Genomic DNA, 26,434 nt, shown 5'->3' with positions numbered 1-26,434 from the left:
AGTATTTAAATTTCCATGCATGCATTCATATGTGCACAAAAATCTCTGCGGTTTCCTCTTCTGACTAGAATGCCTTGTGCTGCATCAAATGCCCTTCTGGCAGGTCTCTAACTTTGAGAAGCTGGTTTTTGAGAGACACAAAGGCTGTGGTAGGAAGTGGCATAGTGTGCAGCTATCTGGATGCCAGGTGGCTTCATGTGTTTGGTTTAAGCTACCTACTATTGATGGACAGCAGGCAACAGACGTATTCCTCTTACTAAACTATTGCTTTGTAGATTTGCTTCCAGGGGCCATCGCTAGGTAAAAAGCCAGCTATGGAGAAAGGCAAGCAATAGTCTGTGGTGCACTCAGGTAAATAATAACAGCAATGAGATGAAATCACAGTATGAAAAATAATAATATAATCCATCATGATTCTGGACTAATAATGATCATAGGACAGGGCCTCGTGATTTCATTCTATCCAAGACCCACAAGAGAATATCATAAATATGGTGAGCAATGGAAAATTATATAGAAATACCAGTATGAATCACAAACTGAGATGGATCTTGAAATGTTAAGAACACACTATACTTTCTTTCTCTCATGCACATACATTGCCTCCAGTCAACTGTGAAAAGCTAAGCGTAGCAAAACCATGCTGTTCTACGTAGTAGAAAACTAGTCGACACGGAAAAAGATACTACCCTTCAGCGTCAGCATATTCCAGCATTTTTAAGAGTGCACTCACCATACATACAGTCTCACAGTTCATTAAACAACAGCAACTGCAGCTTGCACTTTGTTTGACCGCATCTCTGGATAATAGGTTCTTTGGTGACAAGTCCACATGCTTAAGAACCAAAGCATGCAAACAACACAAAACAAAGGACTCAAAGAGCAATGAAAAGTGAAGCCCAAGGCTAATTTGCTTAGGGTTACAGGTAAGCATTATCATTCCAAAATTCCCCATTTCATTTATATATTGAAAGGCATTTATAAACAACTTAATATTTTAAAAAATATCTAAGCAGCATATAATATAAAAAAGCAAGCAGTATCATTAAAACAAATAGAAACCTAAAAACAGCAGCACAGTAATATAAAAGTGTGGGAAAGCATATAAAAGCAAATAAAAATTCAGAAAACTCAAGCAAATAAAGCAAGGCCCAACCACAAGGGTCAAGGGACAGCCTGAGGAAAAAAGACACATCTTTACAATATATACAATGACTCTAAGATTCTATGATCCAAAGCGTTTGATGGTTGCCGCTTCATGTAAATTTTGAGACGAAAGCACACATGTGCACGTTTCTAAACTTCATGTTGCACAGAGGATTAAAAGTAGGATGCTACAAATACTAACGGATCAAGCACAAAGAGGAAATAAAACTCCACTTAACTAGTTTGCAACCGTTACAATGTACAAATCAAGATTCCAAGATCTCCCAAGCTCTGCCTCGTGTGTTGTATTGAGGCTAACCTTTCTAGAATAAGAACACCCTGAAAGTGTGTTCTTATCAGTTACAAGCTAGGCCAATCACACAACTGAAAGAACCAAGTTGGCTGCAAGAGCAGCTCGTAAGGTATTTTCAATATGGCTTGAGGGCTGGGAAAGGTTACCTACCGCTGTACTAAACAACCATCTTGAACACTGCTGGCAAGTGAAAGATTTTGGTCCTGTAAGCAACAAGCTATGTTCAGAAGCAACTGCACACCGCAATAGGCTTGTCACAAGTTCTGCCTGCATTCAGTTAATGTTTCCTTCCTTCTACTGGGTTGAGTCACATCCTCCAGTTTGTTTCCCTTTTTTAAAAGAAACTAGGCTATGTTAAGAGGCAAGGGCTGCAATTCTGCATACATTTATATGGGAGATGGCCGCTTCCTCGCTGCTTCATGTATGTTACCACAACTATCAATGCACTATTCCAAAAGACAAGACTCGTATTATTATCATCCCTGTAATCGAGAAATCTTGATTTCATGACTGAAATTTGAACTGCACCTTCCGGCGCACAGCTCATGCTCTTTATCAGTGTCCTACAACGGCTTTCCAGACTGCCGCTAACTATTGTTGCCCCAGGCATGCTAAAAAAAACTCCCAGGAGAGAAAAAGCCCATTCCTGATTCAGTGGGTTTAACTACATGTTGCCCTGACCACTGGCCATGCTTTCTGGGGCTGAGGGGAGTTGCAGTCCAAAACATCAGAAGGGCACCAGGTTGGGAAAGGCTGGCATAGGAGAACATGACTAGAAGCTTACAGCGGAGGATAAAGTTTCTACACATATCCCAAAAGATTCCCCCACTGAACATTGGAGCCTTCTGTAATGTCTTCCTGCATTGCTAAAAAGTGGGGTGGGGGTGGGGAGACAGTCACAGCTACAATTTTAACTTAAGTTACCGCACAGCTTTGCACAGAAATGTAAATTATGATAATCAGGATCACCCAGCATTAGAGAGAACACAGCATCGACACAAATGATAATTTTAAAGGACTTTGCAACAGTATTTTTTAAGCCAAACTGGTTTTTTATTAGTGTGCTTTGTATGAGGAAGTGAGAATTGTGTGCTCATTTCTTCAAACAAATCCTATTTTTAAGGGCTATACTCAGACACTCTTCTATGAAGTGCTATATTAAATGTTCCATTTTTAGAAGAGTATAATTGGGAAGCAAACCGGCATTCTGATCATATTCATCTTTGTACTTCCCGTTAAAGAAAGAACGGGGGAATTTTGTTCATACAAGAATTTGAATAGTAAGCAAGCTCAGTCATCATTGAACAGGGTAAGCAGCTGGAAGGTACTCAAGTCTGCTATCCTAGAGGGGGAGGCCGGAACTGGATGTGGGCCTGGGGAGGATTACAGGTGTACTGGGAACCCAGCCAACATGCCATCCATCCTTGGGGTTCAGATGGTTAAATTTGAAAGGGGATAAGAGAGGTCACTTCCATTCAGCTTCAAAGAAAATGCCACCCCAAAGAGGCACCCCTCCCACAAGGATGCTCCTGGGAGCACCATGCTCTTCCATTTTTTTCTGTATCACTAGAAAAGACCGAAGGCTGCCCTGCTGGGCTCACAAAATTCATTCATTCAATTTGCCCCTTCACCTGCTCCTCCCCCTTTTCTGGTTCTTGGCACACTGCTTACAATTCTGACCCCAATAATGGGAAAGCAATTTGCTTCGCCTGCCAAACTCTTTGTACAAATACTCAGCTTTCTCAAACGATGGTGAAAAAAAATCCTAAGTAGCCGCTGAATCCACAATCCGAAGACAGTGCCGTGTATACTCTTCACTACAAAATAATGGTGATGATCAAGATTTGCTCCAAAAAGCACCCTGAATACTGCACCTTGTACAAAATATGTACCTTCAGCAACTGTGCATAATTTCTCATTTTGCATACATTATTCTGCTGTTGTTAGTTATGTGAGAGAGACAAAGAACTATGCAGGGCATAAAAGCCCCATTCCAGACCACAGGGAATCAAGCTAGTTCCCCGGTTTGTAAGATTTTGATACGAATTGCCTGCAAACTTTTAAGCATATCGTTTGCAGTCCAAATGGGCAGACACGTGGTTTTTAGTGGGGGTTATCTGCGAACTGAATTCTGCACATATTCTATTTTGTGCTTTTTCGGTGCTCCCACAGAGTAACAGTTCAGCACAGAGATACACATGCATGCCTGTGGACAGTCCAATCCCATATGAAAGGCGATGACAGCTTGCGATTTGGCAAGGCGGCTGAACGAAAGGCATTCTGTATCTGCTTTCTGGGAAGGCTGGGCCAAGAAGAAGTAACAGCATATAAACTACTTGGGTCAGAATTACGAACCCACCTTCCGCCATGCTGAAAGAAATGCAACTCCAACTGTGAATTTAATGAACCCGCATAGATTTAGTATAGAATTCATGATGAATGACTGCACACCCTTCCATAGTATATATATTTTTTTTATGTGAAAATGAAACTGGCCTTAGCAATTCAGCCTCTACTATTCATGGAAGCTCCTTGAATTGGATGAAGACAATGCATTAACGAACAGAAAGAAAAAAGCGAGATACTCTGGATACAGTTGACAGGATGGAGAGTCCCATCTATATCACTCATGCTTGTAAGAGATGCCCCATCCACCTCAATGGAGCGTCCATTCCAAAGAAGCATTCCTCTGTATATGTGAACTGCTTCCTGTGTATCTCAAGAAGTGTGCATGCACACAAAAGCTCATATCAATAACAAACTTAGTTGGTCTTTAAGGTGCTACTGGAAGGAATGCTTTTATTTTGCTTCCTTCCAACAAAGGAAATAGGGGAAGCCAGGTGGAGATTCATTAGGCATGGTTATGCGTCCATTTTGGCTTCCCAGCAAAAAGAACAAGAATGAAACGCAGTGACATGGAACTCTTACCCCTCCAAGAGCCCAATGGCCTGTTGAAATGCCTGTTTAAGAAACCATCTCTTAGTTTTGGAATTCCCAAACTCACCTGCCATTTCCTTTCTACTCCCTTTCTTTCCATGTCTTAAGACTGTAACTGTGCAAATGTTATATGTGGCACATTGCTACTCCAAGCATTCTATAGAAGACCTACAGAAATACTAAGTAACAGAGATTCATTTATTTTTCTGTTCAAGACCTGGCATGAGAATCACTGTCAGGTGGGGCTGTGGCTGACAAAAAGGATGGTAAAGCCCCATAGCCCCTTTCAGAAGTCTACTGTTTCTACAGAATTCAAAGGGAAATAAATTTGCTTAAGCGTGACAGGCTTCTCTTTTACTCCTAATGCCAACTACACCCACCTTGTGCCCAGTGTGGTGTTTTAACATGCACATTTTAATCCCCCTCTCAAACAAGTTATACTACCTTTCCTTGCATTGTATATTTAAAAAAGCCGCAAAGAAAATTCACCCAAAGTATCAAAGAAGTGGAAGTTGCACAGAACCCTCACCAAGAATCTAAGCACAACACTTTAAAAGAATGGCACCTGAGGAACTACTCAACTTCTACAGATTCCCAGTCCACATGAGGCTGTCCACTAACAGGAAGAAGAGGGTCTTCTTCACACAAGCAGTTTTGGAATCCACAACCAAAAGATGTGGCAACCATCACCAGCAGACATGGGTTTGAAAATAGGTATTTCCATTGAAGAATAGACTTATTAGCCATGGCAGCTAAATAGAACTTACATGTTCAGAGCGTACTTGGATGTTGGATGCCACTCACTGTGCTGCTTGTGAGCTCCCAGAAACTGGCCACTGCTGCAAAAAGAATGCTGGTATTGATGGACTTTGGTCCAATTCAGCAAGGCCATTTTAAGCACCATCAATACCTTCTGCAATTTGGAAAAAAGCAGCGTTTTCTCCAGTTCCAGTGGCGATTCCATTGCATGTAACGCTGAGCTCTCTAAAAGGAAGCACACAGCAGTTTACATAGGTTGTAATGCAGACTCCCACCCGGGAAACTTCAAAGGCCAGAACTACCTTGATTCATCACTTAGATTTCTACCCTCTTCTGGGCCAGTTATCTAATAATTTGTTTTCAGAATTGATGTTGAGCTTTACTAACTTCCTGGTGTCAAAAGTCAGCCCTCATGGCTAGGTAGATATCAGCCTGACAATTTTGCAGACGCATCAAAAGCTTGTTTATGGCATTTTAAATGTTAGCTATACCAAACAACCAAGTTGCCAAGCTTGTTCTCTCTTTGCACTGTATGATAATCACTATCAGTTTTCATCCATTCAATTACATTTGTTAAATGAGAACAAATAATCCTGTTTTCTGACTCTTGATCAAAAATTGAAATATGTCAAAATTCACTGTGTTCCTTTGCAATTTACTGTATAAATGGAATCTTTTATAAATACAATTCTTGCTCACTGGAAATACTCCTATATTTAGGATGCTCGCCCTGCTAATCATATCCACAAGGCCATGCTGCACAAATTTACCTTTAATGCTGGTTTCCAAACACCAATTGCCTACACCTGCTTAAAGCCCACAGAAGGGAGGGCAAATCTTTCAGAACAAAGTCCCTGCTGTTACTACAGTGTGCCTTCCAACACAGCAAGGCTATGAAGTTATAAAATCTGCCTGGAATAGTTGTGGGAGGGAAACCTTTGCCAAAGAGTGTGGGAGTCTTGCCAGCATTTGCTGTAGAGTTTAAACTTCAATTTTAAGAGGGGGAAATAATACTGTACACCACCAGCAGCTTTCAAATGATTTAATAAAAGGATATTTACATAACAAGAGTAACTTCACTCTGATCTAAGAGGTCCCTACATACAGATGATCCCACAAAAGCAGTAGCATCTCTGGAACTTAATCCAAGCACTGATAGGCTGCTGACAGAAAGAGAGAGAAAAAGGACAAAGGAAGCAGCTTTAGATCAGGTTGTATCATTGGTCCATCTAGCTTAGTAATGTCTATATTGGCTGTGTTCATTAAGTTATGGTTTGTTTTTAACCATGGTTTCTTCAACAAATCACAAGTCAGTTCACAGACAAGCAAACAAACAGAGGCTTCACACTGTAGTTTGTTGGCAGAAAGCAAACCATGGGTAGTGTGCAGGCTTGATTCAAATAAATCATAGTTAGACTAAACAAACCAAGACTTAGTATTACGTGAAAACCATGCCACTGACTGGCAATATCTCTCCAGGGTTTCAGGTTGGCATCTTTCCCAGTCCTGCCTGGATATGCCAGGGACTGGACCTTGGAACAAAGAAGGGTTGTTGTTTAGCTTGCATGACATTTTTTTTTAAAGCATCAGACAAACTCATGGACAAATTACTATCAGTAATTATTTGCCATGATAGATATATGGAACTTCCATATACTTGGGCAGTATTCTGCTGAGTACCAGGTAGTAAGGGACAGACAACAGGGGAGATCTCCCTCTACTTTATGTTCTGCTTCTGAGCTCTCAGAGGTTTGTGACTGGCCCTGACTAGATTAGGTATGACCAAGCAAAGAATTTGCAAATTCCTAAATTACGGTACTTGTTCTCCAGAAATTCCATACTGAACCAGGTTTCTGGACCAGGCTCATGATGATGGTGATACATCTCATGTACTGAAGGTTGTTTCGCCGCCCCCCAATAAATCATTGGACTCACTTGATGAACACAACCAAGTGAGATGGATGCAGGTAGAATCAAGGAAAGTAGCATTGCTTTTGCCAGAATTTTACTAGCATTTTTAAGATTAAAAATAAAGAGGGCAGTGGTTTGTTTGAAAGACTCAGTGCCATTTTAAAGAATGAGACAAGGCATACTAAACTTTGCCTCTGGGTGACTCCAGCTGGCTGCAAGATGCAGCTGACAAGGCATGGTCTCTGCTGCAACAGCAGTTTGGTAGCCAACCTTTTTACTGTAACTGTTATCCACATTAAGAGAGAGAGATACAGAGAAATGTGAAGGGTTTGTTGCCTTATAGCTCACAGTAGCTTTCCATGAGACTGAAGTCCACCCTTTCTTTAAAATTATCTGTTCTTGCTAGCAGCAAGCAAACTGCTCTTCTCAAACAGAAGCAACACGCTGAGCATCTCCTCACTCAGCACACTAATGTGCCCTTATGTCTGACCTGAATGACGAACTGCTATGCCATAACCAGCTCAGCACTGAGGCTTCAGACTAAAGATCACAGACATTACCAACAGGACTGGAAAATTCCAATTCCTAGGCATCAGAATAAAAGTGCATAGTCACCTGTTACCCACAACTTTTGTAGCTACGATTTGTATAGTACTTTAGAAAGTACGACATGTTTCCCACACAAAACAACTTTAGTAACCCTTAGAAACCCACTCCAACCCTTAAGCTGCGTGAGCACTGTTATCCCAAACTGTTGCCTGGGAGCAGGATGATTGTCTAAGGCAACCTAACCCATCCCATGAAACTCGCCAGATTTGTATCTGCAACTTTCTACCTCAGTTTTCTGGCCACATTACTCATTGCCAGAGCAACTGAAGTTCAATTTACAACCTAGGTTTTTTGTTGTTTTGTTAGGCTAGGCAGTGGTGTCCAAACTTTTTTCAAAGAGGGTCAGATTTGATGAAGTGGAGGGCCATAAGGGCTGACCAAAGGGCCAGCCAAAGTTGTTGACCTTTTTAAAGGATTGAAGTTGTTAAGCTTTTTCTTATGATTTTACCCCAAAGTTGTTGAGCTTGTTTTAGGATTGAAGTTCTTGAGCTTGAGCTGCTTTTAGGGTTGAAGTTGTTGAGGGTTTTTTTGGATTTTACCCCAGGAAATAAACTGCCATGGGGGCCAGATTAAACCGACCAGCAGGCCGGATTAGGCCCCCAAAACAGACTTTGGACATGCCTGGGCTAGGGAGTCAAATTAAGTGTTCATGGCCAAGCCAAGCGGCCATCAGAAACGGATTCAGAGAATGCAGCAATGTACTAGGTTTGTTTATGTTTAAATATGAGCCACTCCGCATAAATTCAAATATTTCAACACTAACCACGTTGATGAAGCACAGACATGCAATGCAGGTAGGTTGCTTCAGATGGCTGGCACTCTGGAAAGAGCCGCTCTCACACTGATAGTAACCAGGCTGGGATGAGGAGCTGTGATGCAGCTTCTGCCACATACACAAGGAGAACAAAAGGGAAGTTGGACTGTGCTTTCACAGCGCAGGCCACAGCATATTTAAACAGACTTTGACTACACGAGAACATCCTGTAGTATTTCATGGTTGATAAGGAGAAATAAAATCTTCAGGGCTCATTTTATAATTGCTGGAAATGTTTTGATCCCATGGGGCCAATTTTACACGCTTAAGGTGGAAGAGCCTTTGTTGATGTAAGTTCTTTAAATGTTTTGAAGGCTATTTATAAAATAGCATGAGTAAAGACTGTTGTTAGATCGTGAAGTTATTCCATTCAGCTGCTACGACAACATAATTAATGAAGAAAAAAAAAAGAACTTGACCGAAAGTCCACTTGTTGTTAAAAAAAGAAAAAAGGGGGAGAAAGGATATTAGAAATCATAAAAACAACTAGAATGGATACAAAAATGCAGTGTTGCCATACTAGTGAAAATGATCACCTTAATTTACACTTGAGGACAACTTGGCAAACAGTGGCAATGCATCTGATTAAAGGGGCTTGAGCCCCCAAAACTTTTTATTACAAGAGATTTCCAAATCTTTAAGGCACCACAAAACTCTGATGTTTCTGATAGTAATCATTTTCTAAAGATTTCGGCCTTAAGGAAATGAAAATTCTGGAGACTGCTTAGTCATTCATTTTTGGCTTCATAAGCATCACACTATGCAAAAATAAAAATCTGTTAAGATGTAAAGGTAAAACTTAACTTGTCTATGCTACTTTATATAAAAGGTAAAGGTAAAGGTAAAGGTAAAGGTGTTGGAGGTGATTCTTGAGAGTCCCATGGACTGCAAGATCAAACCTCTCCATTCTGAAGGAAATCAGCCCTGAGTGCTCACTGGAAGGACAGATCCTGAAGCTGAGGCTCCAATACTTTGGTCACCTCATGAGAAGAGAAGACTCCCTGGAAAAGACCCTGATGTTGGGAAAGATTGAGGGCACAAGGAGAAGGGGACGACAGAGGACGAGATGGTTGGATGGTGTTCTCGAAGCTACCAGCATGAGTTTGACCAAACTGCGGGAGGCAGTCAAAGACAGGAGTGCCTGGCATGCTCTGGTCCATGGGGTCACGAAGAGTCGGACACGACTAAACAACAACAAAAGGTAAAGGACCCCTGGATGGTTAAATCCAGTCAAAGGTGACTATGGGGTGCGGCGCTCATCTCGCTTTTCAGGCCAAGGGAGCCAGAGTTTGTCCCCAGACAGCTTTCCAGGTCATGTGGCCAGCATGACTAAACTGATTCTGGAGCAACAGGACTGTGATGAGTGCCAGAGCGCACGGAAACACCATTTACCTTCCCGCCGCAGCAGTACCTATTTATCTACTCATGCTGGTATGCTTTCAAATTGCTAGACTGGCAGGAGCTGGGACAAAGCAATGGGACCTTACCCCGTACCGCAGATTCAAACTGCCAACCTTCTGATTGGCAAGCCCAAGAGGCTCAGTGGTTTAGACCACAGCACCACCCACAGCCCTGCTACTTTATATGAGGAAAGGGGGTGTGTGAAATCTAGAAAGACAGACAGGCACAAACATGATGGTATCAGCAACTTTTTTAAAAAAAAGACACAGAAGTACATTACATCAGGAGATGACTGAGCAGGGGGTGGGGGAGGAAATCAGAAACTTTCTGCTGATACCCTGAAGTGTGTTCGTGAGGACCAAGTGTTTCCTCATTTGTGAAGTGGGACACTAGTGGGACACTAATATGTTTTATCGCTGTATCTGGAGCAAGCAAGGGAGGCAGAACTGTGACTTAAATGAAGGAAGTAAAAGTAATTTCACTTTCAAATCCCCTTTGTGCAGCCAGTAAAACCAAAATAAGTGAACGCCAACAATGTTATGTGGATATGTATTCACTGTTGACAGTGGTAATTATTCAGGACTGGTCTATCCACACAGGAGAATCAGATTAATAAAATCCCTTAATCATCAATGGGTTTCGCCTTTAATTTATTGTGGATTCTGATTAACCCACTGTTTACCTAAGAGATTACAATTTGGAGACTGATGGGGGTTTTGCTGCAAGATAACAGCATGGCCCTACAAACCAAATCATCAACAGCTCAAATCAGGGCAGTTAATAAATGAAAGTTCAAAATGGACTTCTGTCCTGAAACTTATCATGTTTAAATTGGGAATATGTCTCCCTTGTTTTGGTAGAAATCACTTCCAAATACTTGGGCTACAAAAGGGCCATGGAGCTATGCAAGAGACAACCAAATTGTTTCTTCTGGAACCAGCAACAACATGTCTTAGCAAAAAGCTTTATTGCACATAGAAGCAACCCAGTCAGATGGGCAGGGTACAAATAAATTATTATTATTATTATTACTACTACTACTACAACTACACAGGGTAAGTCACATTTCTAGCAAATCATGTCAGTAGGGTAGACAATCTTCATTGGGCTGTCACTTGTGACTGGGAATTTGGACTACTTACTAGACAGAAGAATCCGAACACATAGCATGCACACCGACAGAAATGGTCACTTGGAGATTTTTTTCCCCCAGCTGCCATTACGTCTTTTTTATATATAATTTATTTATTTGATTTTACAAATTAAAATTTACATTCATAACCAGAAATAAAGAGAAATACACAAAGATTCCCCCAAATCTTTGGACTTCCCTCCACCTCTCCATGGCTTTCCGTTGCTAATCCTTTTCCTCTGCATATTTTAAGTCACTCCATTTTTAAAAATACTCCACTATATCCATCATTCTTATTACATTACAAGTGTTTTTAAAATCCTGCCAAAGAGTTCAACTGCTTACAGTGGTCTCCTAGATAAACTATAAATTTCCCCCATTCTTTATTAAAATCTCGGTTTCTGATTTTCCCAGTCATTTTCGCCATCTCTGCAGAGTCCATCAGCTTGGTCTGCATTCTTCTCTGGTAGGAACTTTGTCTTCCTTCCATCTCTGGGCTAAAAGATGTAGGAGATTCTTACATGCCATAGATAACCAGGTGAATTTACATTTACAGAACAGGTAAAATTATACTCAGCAATCAGCTCCTTTTACTCTCTGCAGGCATAGACAACACAGTGCTGTAACACTGACAAAAAAAATTAAAGACCCTGATGCAGAAATTTAAGCAGCTTGCAGCAGAAATAGCACACTGTGCTTGAGGAATTAACTTAACTAACACTTCAAGCTAAGGAGAGCAGTTCCTGAGCAGCAGTGGAGTCAGGTTCCTTTGCATCTTTAATGGAGTATGCAATTACATGCCATCTTGTCTTGCAATAGAGTTAAACTGCTGAGAACATCCATACATTTTTAGGGCTGAACAGATCATCCACATCCCCCGTGGAATTTGCAAGCAGTATCCATTTAAAGACCGAGGGCTACTGCAAAAAAGCTCCTGGAGACTGAATTGGCCTTAAGAGTGAGGTATAAAAGCCATCTGAATTACCTCCAATATGACTGTGGTCTCCTGAGCAGCAAGCAACATAAATATGTGATAAAATAAAATGAACAGCTTACTCAAGTTCTGCTGCTTACTAGTTATCATCATTTACATTTTCACCGTCCCTCTTACAATCTTCACAATTTTTGCTCCTCCCTAATCATATCCTCATTTCAGCAACGGAAGGGAAATGAGGGCAAAATTGAATTATTTGCTGGCAAATCAATTCTGGGTTAGTGATTCAGCAGGGATCTGTTCCCAGGTCTCACAGGTAGAAGCCCAATGCTGAAAAAAACAAAGTGTCCAGAAGATAAAAATATATAATAATATACTAACATTTTAATGTGGCATTAATTATGATGAAGTGTAGGGGGATTGATTAGCTGTGGTTGGGCGGTCAGAGGGGCTTCTGGGTTGCTACTGGATCAGCTGCTGTGATCCTGCTTAGGTGCTCAGATAATAAACCTTAGTAACATAGGCAGTCAGGACACAACAAAGACAGACTAAGCCTAGGAAAGGAAAAAGGCAGGAGTTAGAAAAATGTGGGCTATGGAGGTTCCTAGGAAAGGTTGTTGAAACAAGGGAGTGGTCCAAACCAATACAAAGAGGACAAGACCAAAGGGAGGGTGGGACAGTCAGAGAGGAGAACAGCATTGCACCAGGAGTTTGCATATAGAATTAAAATATTAAAGCCAGGTTTTTAGAAACCCTCTGTTAAACGTCTTTGAACAGCAGTGGACAACTCATGGTTTCTGTGCTAGAAAAGATTATTTTTGTGTAGAGAAGACATGTAAATAGCCATTTGTGATTCACTGACTTCATGACACTAACACAACTTTGTGAAGCGAAGTTGAGTTTTCACCGGAAAACACAGCAACTTAACATATCAATGTAAGCTGAAAGAACTGCAGAAGAGTTCGTTTTAACTAGTAATGGGTCCCTCTTTTAATACCCATGCTAGTTCTTCATTGGTTTTCTTGTAAAACTTCAAACCCCTAGATCTCCAAATCTTCACCTCTGCCTAATTCACTTTCTCCACCTTGCCAACCAATTAGCCCCCATACTGTGTCCTATCCTCTCACACCTGCCTTTGTGCTATGTTCTCCTCCTGCATCTGGCAACACACTGGCTTTTCTACCTTCAAATAACTATTCTTACTATGTCTGCAAAGTCTCCCTCCTACCAGTTCACCACCCTTTGCCTCACTTTATCCTCTCCTGCTCTCTGGACAGAGATCAGATACAGAACACAAAATTAACAGCTACCTCTGGTACACATCAAAAAGCAATAGGTGAAATAAATACTTTCCCCAAAGCACTATGGACTGTCTGATCAGGTGGTCTGTAGAGCTGCTGCACTAGTCAGGACATAGAAAAACCACTCCTAGGAAGGCTTACTGTTACAAAGTTGTGTTTTTGTGCTAAGAGCAACTTTTTAATAGTCTCTGTATGCCATCTACAGTATTCACAACTCCTAAGAAAATTAAAAATTGGTAAGACAGAATACACCACAATTAAAACCAATCAGATAATACGTTGAAACCATATGCAGAGTTTTGCAATTGAAGAAGGCCCTCTGTCCAGGTCTCACCAGCTTCATGAAGTTAAGAAGAAGGAATCAGGTTTGAAAAGTGCCATTTGTCTGACTGACTGCGCTGAATAAACATTACCTTTGTATATCAGTATAGATATTGGGGGTGGGGTATTCTACTTCTTTCAGGCCATCTATTTTGACACTTGGAACCCACCCTTCCTTGCAAATGATGAACGTTAATCTGCCATGGGACTAAGATATGGGAAACCCTTTCAAGGGCAGGCTGAGTTGTGTGACTTTCAGATCCTCTGTCCTGTGGCTCCACATATCTTATTAGCTTCTTTCAAAACAGTACAGAAGTAATGAATTCGTATTAGCTCTTCACTGTTGGTAAAAGGAAATCTGGACTTTTCTGTTATCAAGACAGTTAACCATATATTTATTCTTTTTTGTGAAATATTTCTTCAGAGTGGCCACAAGAGGTTGAACGCAGAAAGAGCAAAAAGTATTTAGGAAACTGAAGTAGTTCATATGGGAAGAAAGCAATGCATTTACTCAATTCTGTTTGTGGGAAGTAGGCACCAAAAGATGAGAATGAAATCAGAAGGCACAGGTAGGAGACACAGAATCCTAAGTGGATGGGAAAAAGTTAAGTTTCAAGAAAGGCCTCTCTAGACAAAACAACAGAAAAGCTTAACAGAGATAACAAGCAGACCCAGAAAGCATTACAAAAGTCTAGATGTAAGTGACAACTTGAATTTCTATTTTAAAGGCATCATTTAAAATGGTAATACAGTACAAAGTTAGATGCTTGTACTACATGGGGGCTACTAACATGAGTTTGACAGTGGAAGGCAGGAGGCAGTGGGAGGCAGTGGAAGACAGGAGTGCCTGGTGTGCTCTGGTCCATGGGGTCACAGAGACTTGGACACGACTAAACAACTAAGCAACAACTACATGGGGGGGATCAATATTACTGGCATTCAATTTTTAGATACTTCTATGTGCTCAAGCTGTGCACCCAGGTTTTTCTGAGCTCTCTTTACAATATAATTAGTGCATTACTTTTATTATACAAGTAGTGCCTATGTAAGAGCATAGGAATATCCTTTCTGGATCAGACAAGAAGTCTACCAAGTCTACCACTCTCAATAATACCAGCCAGCTGCCTCTCCCAAGGATGTGGAAAGAGCCGCTCCCTGTTTGCACTCATCCTCTGACAGAATTATACAACCCCTAATAGCTACTGGTAAAGCTATCTAATCTTCTTCTTTAATAGCCTTCTAAGCTAGTAGTCATAAAATCATGTGGCAATTAATAGAGGGCACAAGGTGAGGCATTTCAGAGTCCTAGATTCTTAACAACACTGAACAGCCAACTGCTGGCATTAAACTGGGGTTAAAGTACTGGGGTGAAGACAGATGTATTGGGACCATTGATTTCTAACAACACATTCCAGTATGAATGGAACATTCCATTTTGAACTTTCATTCCAGTATGCAAAATGCTTTATCGTTTCTGCCTTATTTATCTTCATGACAGGTGTGGCAGGGTACAAGGAGGAGAGGGGTTGAAAGTCAGATCCACCTACAGATATAGGAGGAAGGGAAGGGAATCAAATGAAATACAGACAGGCCACACAACTACAAGAGACAGGAAAAGAAGGAGAAGCAACTTGAATTTTGGGAGGGAAAAGTACATACTGTCACCTTAATCTATGCAAAGGAGTGTGTGGGGTTTTAGAGGGAGGTAAGAAATTGTTTTGCATTGGAAAATAGGGAGAATGCAGAGAGCAAATGGGATCAGATCTACCTGGAGGGAGGGAGCATGCAGTCAAAACAGGTCTACTTTGAAGTAGTCTCCAATTCATTCAATGGGACTTATTTGCTAGTAAACTGAATGGGGGTTACATCCTAATAGGAACAGGAAAATAGGAACATGAGGATAGGAACAGAAATGATATGGAGGAGGAGGAATAATAAGTATAAGGACCTTAGGAAAATGAGACTGTGGGGGGGGGATCTATGCAGTTATGCTAAATCAAGATAAGAGGACTAGGAGGAAGGATTCTGCTGTCAAAAGTTAGGGAATGGGCAGGTTGTTATTATCATTACAGTATTATTATTATTATTATTATTATTATTATTGATTTGTATACCGCCCAATACCGGGAGGTCTCAGGGCGGTTCACAGGAGAAAATCACAATATAGAAACACTAAATACTTAATCAAAACGAAAACGAAACAACCCAACACCCCCCCCCCAAAAAAACCCACACATTTTAAAAGAGCACTGGATGTCACATTCCAGTTATGCACTTGCCTCCTTTATCTTTCAGATCCTCTGACACAAACCCAGTGAACCATCATTTTTAAAAAGCCATCGGGGGAGAAGGCTGGGCTTCCAAGACTCTCTTCCTTCTGCGGAGGTTCTACTAACTTATTCCAGTATCCTCCATTAGAAGGGAAACCTGTGAACAAGTACGCTTGAGAAATGCCCCCCGCCCGCCAAGGGATGTAGTAACGCAGAAAGCGCGTAGGAGAAAATCAGGGATTGGAAGTCGGGGGGGGGGGAGGAAAAGGAAGAGGAGCGGAGCCACGAGGCGGGGGGAAAAAAATCCGAAACAGACCCACGTGGAAAGCAAGAGGGCGGGAGAGGGGCGAGGAGGCGGTTTCCATGGAGACAGAGGAAGAGGCGCGCGATCGGCGCAGGGAGGGAAGGTGGGCGGGGCCAGCCCATGTGCCGAGGGGGCGGGACGCAGCGTTCCCTGAGAAGCGAGCCAATCAGGAGCGAGCGCAGCTCACACACTGAGGGGGGTGGCGGTTGGTTGCGCGCGCGGCGGGGGGGGGGGGCCGGTTGTGAGGGAAGGGTTTTCCCCCCACTTTCCTCCCCCCTTCCCACGTTTAACGGATAATACTCACCGCACTGCCCCCCTCCCCCGAAGCTGAGGGGAGGGACCGATGTGGGGAGGCGGCAGCAGCGGCGGCGCCCGCAAGGACCAGGCTGAGGAGGCGGCTGAGGAGACGACAAGCGCCGCCGGGCGTGCGTCACGCGCGTGCGCGCGGCCCCCCCGCCCACTCCGCGCAGTGACCCGGATGTACCGGGCTAGGCAGGGCGGGCTCGCTCTGGAGGCGGCGGCGGCAACGGGTCGCCGGCGGCGGCCGACGCTACTGCGCATGCTCGCTCGGCGCGGCAACCTAAAACATAAAAAAGAAACGCGCCCGCAGGTGATCTTTATGTTTCTCGGCTCGGGCGGGCGGACGGGATTAGTCCCTCTAATCCGTTTTCTCTTAAAAGCGGTTAAATCTCGGGATGATTTCGGGAGGGGATCGCCTGGGGCTTTCCACACACCCCCTCAACACCTGATTAAAATGGAGAGGATTTGAACGATATGGTTAAAATTAATAATATTTCGTATTTATTTATGCGCTGCCTAAAGATCAGCTAACCTTTTTTCCAAAAAAAAAAAATCATGTTAAAGAATCCATTGAAACATTAATAGAATTAAAACTGTGCGTGTGGGTAAATCTTTGTATCTATATCTTGCATTTATAGCTTCGATTTTCCCTCTTTCCAAACGGTTTGGAGAGCACACACGGGTGTTCCTGTGCATGTGCAGAGAGCACATGGCAAAAGCTGGCGCAGTCTCCTGGGTTGCCGGCATCTTCCAGCCACGAGCCTCATTCATGGCATGTTTCAAGAAGAAGTGCTAGCAATGATTGGTTTAGTTTAGGAAAAGGAGGCAACGTGGAAAAACAAAACAAAGAAACTTCGCTCTCTGAGGATATTGGCATGCCAGGCAAACTTCCCTAGCTAGACCCCTCGCCTGCTTCTTCTGGGCAGCCACCCATCCGCTTGAAGATGCATTGCGCCTTTTGCTACCTGAAGTCACAAGAATAACCCCAACAAGTAATAATAATAATAATTTATTATTTATACCTTGCCCATCTGGCTGAGTTTCCCCCAGCCACTCTGGGCGGCTTCCAACATAATATTAAAATACAGCAATGCCTCAAACATTAAAAGCTTCCCTAAACAGGGCTGCCTTCAGATGTCTCCTAAATGTCAAGTAGTTGTTTATCTCTTTGACATCTGGTGGGAGGGCATTCCACAGGGCGGGTGCCACTACCGAGAAGGCCCTCTGCCTGATTCCCTGTAACCTCACTTCTCGCAGTGAGGGAACCGCCAGAAGGCCCTTGGCGCTGGACCTCAGTGTCCAGGTAGAATGATGGGGGTGGAGACGCTCCTTCAGATATAGTGGACCGAGGCTGTTTAGGGCTTTAAAGGTCAGCACCAACACTTTGAGTTGTGCTTGGAAACGTACTGTGAGCCAGTGTGGGTCTTTCAAGGGGCAAGTCCTCACTGAGGAGGTGAACTGAGGCTAATGCTTTGGAGTGGTGGAATCCCCAAACATAGAAGACGGGGGGACGGGGGAGAGATAGGCAAAAGCTAAATCCCTTCCCTAGGACCAACTCCAGGTTAGAGGGGTCTTTGGTTGTCTGAATCCAGGCACAAGCAGTTGCCCAGAGCACCAGCTGCACAACTGAACAGCTATTTGTGCCAGTAGTAGCCACAGGCTTGCCCAGTTGGCAAAACTTAAAACAGCCTTCTCCTCTCCCAAACAGCTTTTCATTTAATCAAATGGCACCAGAGCTCTATTGCACACATCTGCATGTTGGGTACAGTATTAAGCAGCCTCTGGTTTTAGCCCAAGGAAAGGGTGGCTCTCTGGATGTTATGGGACTCCCATCATCCCTGACCTTCGGCCACGCTGGTTAGTGGGTCACAAGTTTCCCATTCTGCTATAAAAGCACCACATGAGAGGGTGTCTCCGGGTAAGTGACAATACTTACTTGGCTGCCTCGTCTATGAATAAGTTCAGTTATCTCCATCAGTTGTGCCACACTGATTTGCTGCTGTTTTTATTACGTCTCGTGATTTTATTGTGGCTTTATTTGTATTGTGGTACTTCGCCGCCCACCCTCGGACCTTTTGGTGAATAATAAATCTCAAGAATACATAATAAATCAGGGCATCATTGGCTGATTTAGGATTGCCACATCCCTGCTGTTTCTTTGACAGGTGAGCTTGTCGGAAAATCAAAACAGGTGATGTCTTCAACGCCAGGCTGAGCATTGCTTCACCTGTTTAATTTCCACCTGCCCTGCTACTGAAAACAGCACAGGAGCTCTGTCACGGAGGAGTCAAACTGTGGCAACCCTCCGCTGGCATCTCAAGCACCTCCTGCAGTTTGTTTAGTCGTTTAGTCGTGTCCGACTCTTCGTGACCCCCTGGACCAGAGCACGCCAGGCACTCCTGTCTTCCACTGCCTCCCGCAGTTTGGTCAAACTCATGCTGGTAGCTTCGAGAACACTGTCCAACCATCTCGTCCTCTGTCGTCCCCTTCTCCTTGTGCCCTCCATCTTTCCCAACATCAGGGTCTTTTCCAGGGAGTCTTCTCTTCTCATGAGGTGGCCAAAGTATTGGAGTCTCAGCTTCACGATCTGTCCTTCCAGTGAGCACTTCCACTACTGGGAAAACCATAGCTTTAACTATACGGACCTTTGTTGGCAAGGTGATGTCTCTGCTTTTTAAGATGCTGTCTAGGTTTGTATCTCCTTCAGTTAATAACTTGCAAATCCCAAATGGCTGGTGCAGTATCGCACCAATGCCAGGCCATAATAGTTTCACTGACCCAGCAACCTCATTATCTTCAGACAGGGAGATTTCTCAGCACCAAGAAAGCTTGTAGTTCTACAATTTTCAATCAGAAAGATGCCCCCGGCTCAAACTGCATATTTGATATTTCCGACCTGATTTCACCAACGGTACTTGGAAATGGGGTCAGAGAGAGAGGAGGCCCAGGCACCAATTGCAATACATCACTGTAACCCACCCTCCAACTGAAAAGCAGTTAAAAGGCACAGGCAGGGACCTTGTGACCCTCCAAATGTTAGATTCCAATCCCCATCAGCCCCAACCAGCATGTCAAACGACCAGGCATGATGATAACTGTAGTCCAATAATATCTGGAGGGCCATAGGCTTCATACCACTGGCTTAAGGAACAGCAACTAGGAGCACCGTAAAAATAAACACGGCATAAGGAGATATTATGTGTGAGTATATGGGAGGCTGATCCATATTTTCTACAGAGCCGCCGGAACCACGTAACACTGGTCCTGAGAGATCTGCATTGGCTCCCAGTACATTTCCGAGCACAATTCAAAGTGTTTGTGCTGACCTTTAAAGCCCTAAACGGCCTCGATACTCTGCCTGAAGGAGCGTCTCCACCCCTATCGTTCTACCCGGACACTGAGGTCCAGTGCTGAGGCCCTTCTGGCAGTTCCCTCATTGCGAGAAGTGAGGTTACAGGGAACCAGACAGAGGGCCTTCTCGGTAATGGTGCCCGCCCTGTGGAACGTCCTCCCTTCAGATGTGAAGGAAATAAGCAGCTACCTCATCTTCAAAAGACATCTGAAGGCAGCCCTGTTTAGGGAAGTTTTTAATATTCAATGCTGTATTGTTTTTAACACTCGATTGGGGAAACTCAGCCAGATGGGCGGGGTATAAATAATAAATTATTATTATTATTATTATTATTATTATTATTATTATTATTATTACAGAGCAATTGCAAATCTGGCATATTGTTGTGCCTGGACAGTGGTTAATGGGGACCTTCCCATCGTCCCCAATGCCTAAGTAAAAGGGAACAGAGGAAACTTGTTGGCTGTTATAAACATTACTGGCTGTTATAAAAGGGAGAGACAGAGAGGAAAATTGAGCTTTATGATTGCAAGAACTTAAAAGTGAGGAAACGCAACCTGTTCTAGAAAGAAAGAAAGTAAACCTACTATGCAGAAGCAGCTGACAGGCTCAGCACTATTTCATTTCATTTTATTTTTGGATACCTCCAAGGTTTGATTAGTCAGTCTCTTTGATCTCTGTAAGTTCGCTCTTGTCTCCGACATATATGGCATTAGGAAAGTAGTCCCATTGGGGCTTGGGCTGCCTTCTGGAGCTTTTCTGCACTTAATGAGAGAGCTGGTGCAGCAGAGATGCTAACTGCAGGGGCATGGAATCCCTCCCCCCCCACTTCAAATTTCACCCCAGCCATGAACTTGCAAGATGTCCTCAAGGCCAAGCCTTGGTCCTCTCAGCCCTTACTCTCCATGTACTGCCAGTTTGCAGAAGCTACAACTAGGTCACGATGATGAAACCCATCCAACGGCGTCCGGAAACCAGACTGTGCAGCTTACCAGTGGCGTGGCACAATCCGAGGAGCTGAGCTTGACATTTCTAAACCAGGTGTGGGTGACCTGTGGCCCTCCAGGTGTCATTGGGCTCCAACTCTCATCAGCCTCCGCCCCGGTCAGCATGCGCGGAAGTCTGGGACAACGAGGGTTGTAGTATATATCTCAAAAGTGGGCAACCAAAACGATCAAGGCTGGATCAAGTCCCTTAAAAGGAAAGTTTGGGTGACTTTCTTGTTTGTTTGTTTGTTTGTTTGTTTGCTTGCTTGTTTGCTTGTTTGTTCGGTTTGTTTTTTTAAAAAATGGTAAGATGGACATTTTTCTGTCTCGGATAATAGTATAACCCGAGGTTATCCAATGAAGAAGAATACATGGTACCTCTGGACACGAATGAGATCCGTTCTGGAGCCCTGTTCACATCCTGAAGCGAACGCAACCCGCAACCAACTTCTGGGTTGCCACGGAGCGCAACCCGAAAATATTCATCCCGAAGCATATTTAACCCGAGGTATGACTGTAGTATAGGGACGTGGGTGGCACTGTGGGTTAAGCCACAGAACCTAGGACTTGCCGATTAGAAGGTTGGCGGTTCGAATCCCCGTGACAGGGTGAGTTCCCGTTGCTCGGTCCATGCCCCTGCCAACCTAGCAGTTCGAAAACACGTCGGAGTGCAAGTAGATGAATAGGTACCGCTCCAGCGGGAAGGTAAACGGCGTTTCCGTGCGCTGCTCTGGTTCGCCAGAAGTGGCTTAGTCATGTTGGCCACATGACCCGGAAGCTGTACGCTGGCTCCCTCGGCCAATAAAGAGGGATGAGCGCCACAACCCCAGAGTCAGCCACAACTGGACCTAATGGTCAGGGGTCCCTTTACCTTTTGTGACTGTAGTAGGAGATACAAGCCAGAGAAAAGGAAGCACTTCCAAATAAAACTATGGGATTTAATCCCACAAGATGCAGCGGCGCCACCTTGGACGGCTTTAAAAGAAGACTGGGCAGATTCAAGGAGGACCAGGCTATGAATGGCTACGAAACCCGATGGATATGTTCCAATTTTGTTGGCATCCATCTGTCTCGAGCGACAATGGAGTGTGCCTCCTGGGGTGAAGTCAGCAAGCCTCTGGGGCGCAAGCCTGGGCAGTGTGCCTGGAGGTCCTGGGCTGCCCAGACAACAAGACCCCCCTCTCGGCCTCACTGATGTGGTCCAAAGGAAAGCAGAGCAAGACGTTTGGCACCAGCTTGGCTGCAGGAGTTGCAGGAAGGAGGCATATAAGGCGCCATCCAACCGTATCCACTCCAAATTTGTGTAGAGTTAGCCTTTTCTTCTCCCACAAGGCAGTTTGCTTCTGGAAACCACAGGAGGAAAGAGTTACACTGAAGGGCCCTTTGGAGTAAATATGACTTCAGCACTGGACCCCTTTGCTGTTCTCAGTTCTTTGGCACCACAGTTATCAAGAAAAACCCGAGAGATACCCAGCTAGATGTGAGCTCATTTTGACCTTGGCAGAGTTGTTTTGTCTGCACTACTTTCCTGTCGCTGTTTCCTCCTCCTTCGGTGTAAGCTGTGCTTTGGGGAAAGGGCTGTGTTGCATGCTAAAGCAAAGGTCCACAGTTCCATCCCTGGCATTACTCAGTAGGGCTCAGAAACACTCTTGCCCCAAACCCCGGAGAGTCACTACTGGTCCGTGTGGACATTACTGAGCTAGATGGGCTAAAGACCTGACTCCGCAGACGACAGCTTCCTGTGCATTCAGGAAAAAGGGGTCTTCTCTGTAAATAACAGTTTGAAGGAAAAAGCAAGTTTGTAGAATTAATCACACAGGTGCCCCATCCGTCCTTCACGAAGCCCCTCCATCTGTCCTCACAACATCCCTGCGAGGAAGGATAAGCGAAGAGATGTTGGCCCAAGGTCCCTCAGTGAAATTCACGGCTCAGCAGCGTTTAATTCGAACGCAGCTCCCAGCTGTACTACATTACAAAGCATAATTGCCATATCATTTATTTTATTCGCAGGCCTTTTGCCCAGACTTAAGGCAACATTACCTTAGTAAATATATGAGTGGTTTTGCTGCACAATCCTTCAGGACTAGGCTGGGGGGAATGTGTCACCCGCAGGGTCTCGCCATCCAGACTGTGACCTCCCCTCTTCACCTCCCACACGAAGCAATCGGGGTTTTATTTTCGCTTTTCCTGCCCCCCCAGTGGCTTCTGTTCCTGCCAGTGTGTCCGTATTGCTGCCATTTGGATGCTCTAGGCATTCATCTCTGCATGAATAACCCTCTTTTAGCTTCACTTGGCTCAAGAGCAACATGCTAATCTATTGCCTTGCTGGAAAGCAAAACAGATTGCCATCTCCGATTGACTGGAGGAACCCAGAATACTTCCAGGGCACCCAACGCTTGACAGGTTCAGACCTTAAAAGAATGGCAGGTCTACCAAAAGCCCAAGCCTAGAACAATCCGCAGCCCACAAGTTCCTGCCCTTTACTCCTAGCCAGAGAAGCAACATTACTCATGCAAATGCTAATGGCTGTGTTCCTTTTTAAGAAAATAGCAGCCGTGGCACACTCACTGCAAATCCAGATAAGAAGCCCTACGTAGAAGGGTAGGTGACTGGTGACTGGGAGTGGCCGCCGAAACCATATAACCCCGGTCTTGAAAGACCTACACTGGCTCTCAGTATGTTTCTGAGCACAATTCAAAGTGTTGGTGCTGAACTTTAAAGCCCTAAATGGCCTTGGTCCTGTATACCTGAAGGAGCGTCTCCACCTCCATCGTTCTGCCCAGACACTGAGGTCCAGCGCCAAGGGCCTTCTGGCAGTTTTCTCGCTGCGAGAAGCCAAGCTACAGGGAACCAGGCAGAGGGCCTTCTTGGTAGTGGCACCCGCCCTGTGGAACACCCTCCCACCAGATGTCAAAGAGAAAAATAACTACCAAACTTTTAGAAGACATCTGAAGGCAGCCCTGTTTAGGGAAGCTTTTAATGTTTAATAGGTTATTGTATTTTAGTGTTTTGTTGGAAGCTACCCAGAGTGGCTGCCGAAACCCAGCCAGATGGGCGGGGTATAAATAATAATTTATTATTACTATTATTATTATTATTATTACTTCAGATGTGCCAGACAGTGGTGAAGTTTCATGCTCCGGCACTGGGGGTGCGGAGAGCAGGTGGGGGTGGGGGTGGTGTGCGTCCTGGGGGCGGGGCGCTCAGCATGGGGGAGGGGGCCGCTGCTATGGCACTCTGCTGGGATCGCACTGCTAGGGCAGTGCACTCCCCCCACACTCCTCTTCCTCTGCCAGTGCTGCCAGAGTCTTGATCCAGGTGCCCCCCCCTCCTGCAGCTATTTGCATGGGGTGGAAAAATGCAATGCTGCTGCTATATTTACCTGGTTTACATTCGCACAAGTACCTAACTGCATGAACATTGCACTTGTTGCGTCAGAAACTCGGAACTCGGGCTTGCCTGTTCCCCAATGGCTCCTGCTCTTTAGCACAGGGGTTGCCAACACCTGCTATCCGCAGGCACCAGCACAGCTTCCATTGCCTCCTAGGCAGTGTTTGAAATTAGCCAGGCCTAGGACAAAGGACCAACAAAGGTCCGTATAGTTAAAGCCATGGTTTTCCCAGTAGTGATGTATGGAAGTGAGAGCTGGACCATAAAGAAGGCTGATCACCAAAGAATTGATGCTTTTGAATTATGGTGCTGGAGGAGACTCTTGAGAGTCCAATGGACTGGAAGAAGATCAAACCTATAAATTCTGAAGGAAATCAGCCCTGAGTGCTCACTGGAAGGACAGATCCTGAAGCTGAGGCTCCAATACTTTGGCCACCTCATGAGAAGAGAAGACTCCCTGGAAAAGATGTTGGGAAAGATGGAGGGCACAAGGAGAAGGGGACGACAGAGGACGAGATGGTTGGACAGTGTTCTCGAAGCTACCAGCATGAGTTTGACCAAACTGCAGGAGGCAGTGGAAGACAGGAGTGCCTGGCATGCTCTGGTCCATGGGGTCACGAAGAGTCGGACACGACTAAACAACAACAACAACAACAAGGACTTGCCAGTTAGAAGGTCGGCAGTTCGAATCCCCAGGATGGGGTGAGCTCCCGTTGCTCGGTCCCTGCTCCTGCCAACCTAGCAGTTCGAAAGCACGTCAAAGTGCAAGTAGATAAATAGGTACCACTCTGGCAGGAAGGTAAACGGCGTTTCCGTGCAAGGCTCTGGTCCGCCAGAAGCGGCTTAGTCATGCTGGCCACATGACCCGGAAGCTGTACGCCGGCTCCCTCGGCCAATAAAATGAGATGAGTGCCGCATCAGCACCATCTAGAGGTACATGCCTGGGGATCCTTGGATCGGGACTCTTTCCACGCACTAATGCCCCATCGTGTGGAATTCTATCCATTCTACTTCGTCCGCACAATTGGAATGAATTTCAGGAACCAAAATGCATTTTCTGAGCAGCCTGAGCAGGAGTGGTGAACGACGTTATAGTTCATTGTTGTTGCTTGTCTTCACTTACCCTACCTGGCTGCCTTGCTCACCATTGTAAAAAATATTCTCACGTTATGAATGTCGGAATGGGTCAATATATATGTGTCCCTAGACTTTTCTCCTTTAAATTCTCAAAGCTCTTAACCTAGCTCACTTGGCCGTGAAACTCACCGGCTGACCTTATAGTCCAGTGTTAGAAACTCAGATATAATCCAAACTGATTTTCTCTGGAGTCAAAGATATGACTGGGACAAACCTTGTTATGTTGAGTTCATATTTTGCACAGTTTGTATACGGTGTCAGTTTGATAATGTGTCGTTTGCTATGTCTAATAAAGGATCTTGATTGATATAATATAATCGCCAAATGGCACTTTAAACCTAGTTTATTGTCGCCACAATTGTCGCCATTTTTCCTCACTGAAGCTTGCTGCTGTTGTCATTATTAATAATTTCATTTCTGTGCCGATTTATATTTTAAAGAACAACCCTCAAAGCGGTTGGCAACACATTAAAACATCCGATAAAAGCATCTGGAATAAAACAAATTCAAGCTTCAAGGAAAGTATTGCAGATCATTCTCTAAGGGACATTTTGCTTTCTCCAGTTGCCATCTGGCATCCAGAGATCTCATGTTGTTGTTGTTGTTGTTTATACCCCGCCCATCTGGCTGGGTTTCCCCAGCCACTCTGGGCGGCTCCCAGCAGAATATGAAAAACACAATAAAACATCAAACATTTATAAACTTCCCTAGACATGCCTCCAGGTGTCTTCTAAAAGTCAGATAGTTGTTTATTTCCTTGACATCTGATGGACCTGCGCCAGTTGCAAAATGTGCCTGGCACATGGGTAATTTTTAACACTGCCCTACACCACAGGGCTGTTGTAAGGAGAAAGTGGAAAGCCCCGAGAGGAAGGAATAACTGATGTCCAAACTGTCAGTATTCCACTTCTGGTTTTATGGCACAACCGTCAGAAAACTGCACCCAAGAGAAGGGAAATGAAGCTGAATTCTTGCTATGCTACACACCACACCACAAAGGGAACTCATTGCAATGGTGTTGACCACCTTGAAAATGGTTGGTGCAAAAGCCATGAGAGGGTTCTCAAGAGTTTCAGTCTGATGGGGAGACTATTTTGATGCAGCAACATGGGAACCT

At 44.3% G+C, this 26,434-nt stretch overlaps 1 protein-coding gene across 4 annotated transcripts in view; it reads right to left on the bottom strand.

Moving 5' to 3' along the window:
• CYRIB (CYFIP related Rac1 interactor B) overlaps window positions 1-26,434 on the bottom strand; it is a 64,164-nt gene that overhangs the window by 31,159 nt on the left and 6,571 nt on the right. Inside the window, exon 1 of one of the 4 annotated variants that reach the window (XM_081012799.1) lies at window positions 16,457-16,606. The exons of 1 other annotated variant lie outside the window; for it this stretch is intronic. The gene's annotated coding sequence lies outside the window, so the exon portion shown is untranslated. Of the gene's footprint in view, window positions 1-1,609; window positions 1,680-15,857; window positions 16,030-16,456; window positions 16,607-26,434 lie in introns of those variants that run through there. 2 more of the 4 variants (XM_081012801.1, XM_081012802.1) reach the window with 2 other exon arrangements.

The sequence above is a fragment of the Podarcis pityusensis genome (assembly GCF_964106645.2).
Source record: "Podarcis pityusensis genome assembly, chromosome: 7".
Taxonomy (NCBI): domain Eukaryota; kingdom Metazoa; phylum Chordata; class Lepidosauria; order Squamata; family Lacertidae; genus Podarcis; species Podarcis pityusensis.
This window is presented reverse-complemented; position numbering and strand designations above follow the sequence as displayed.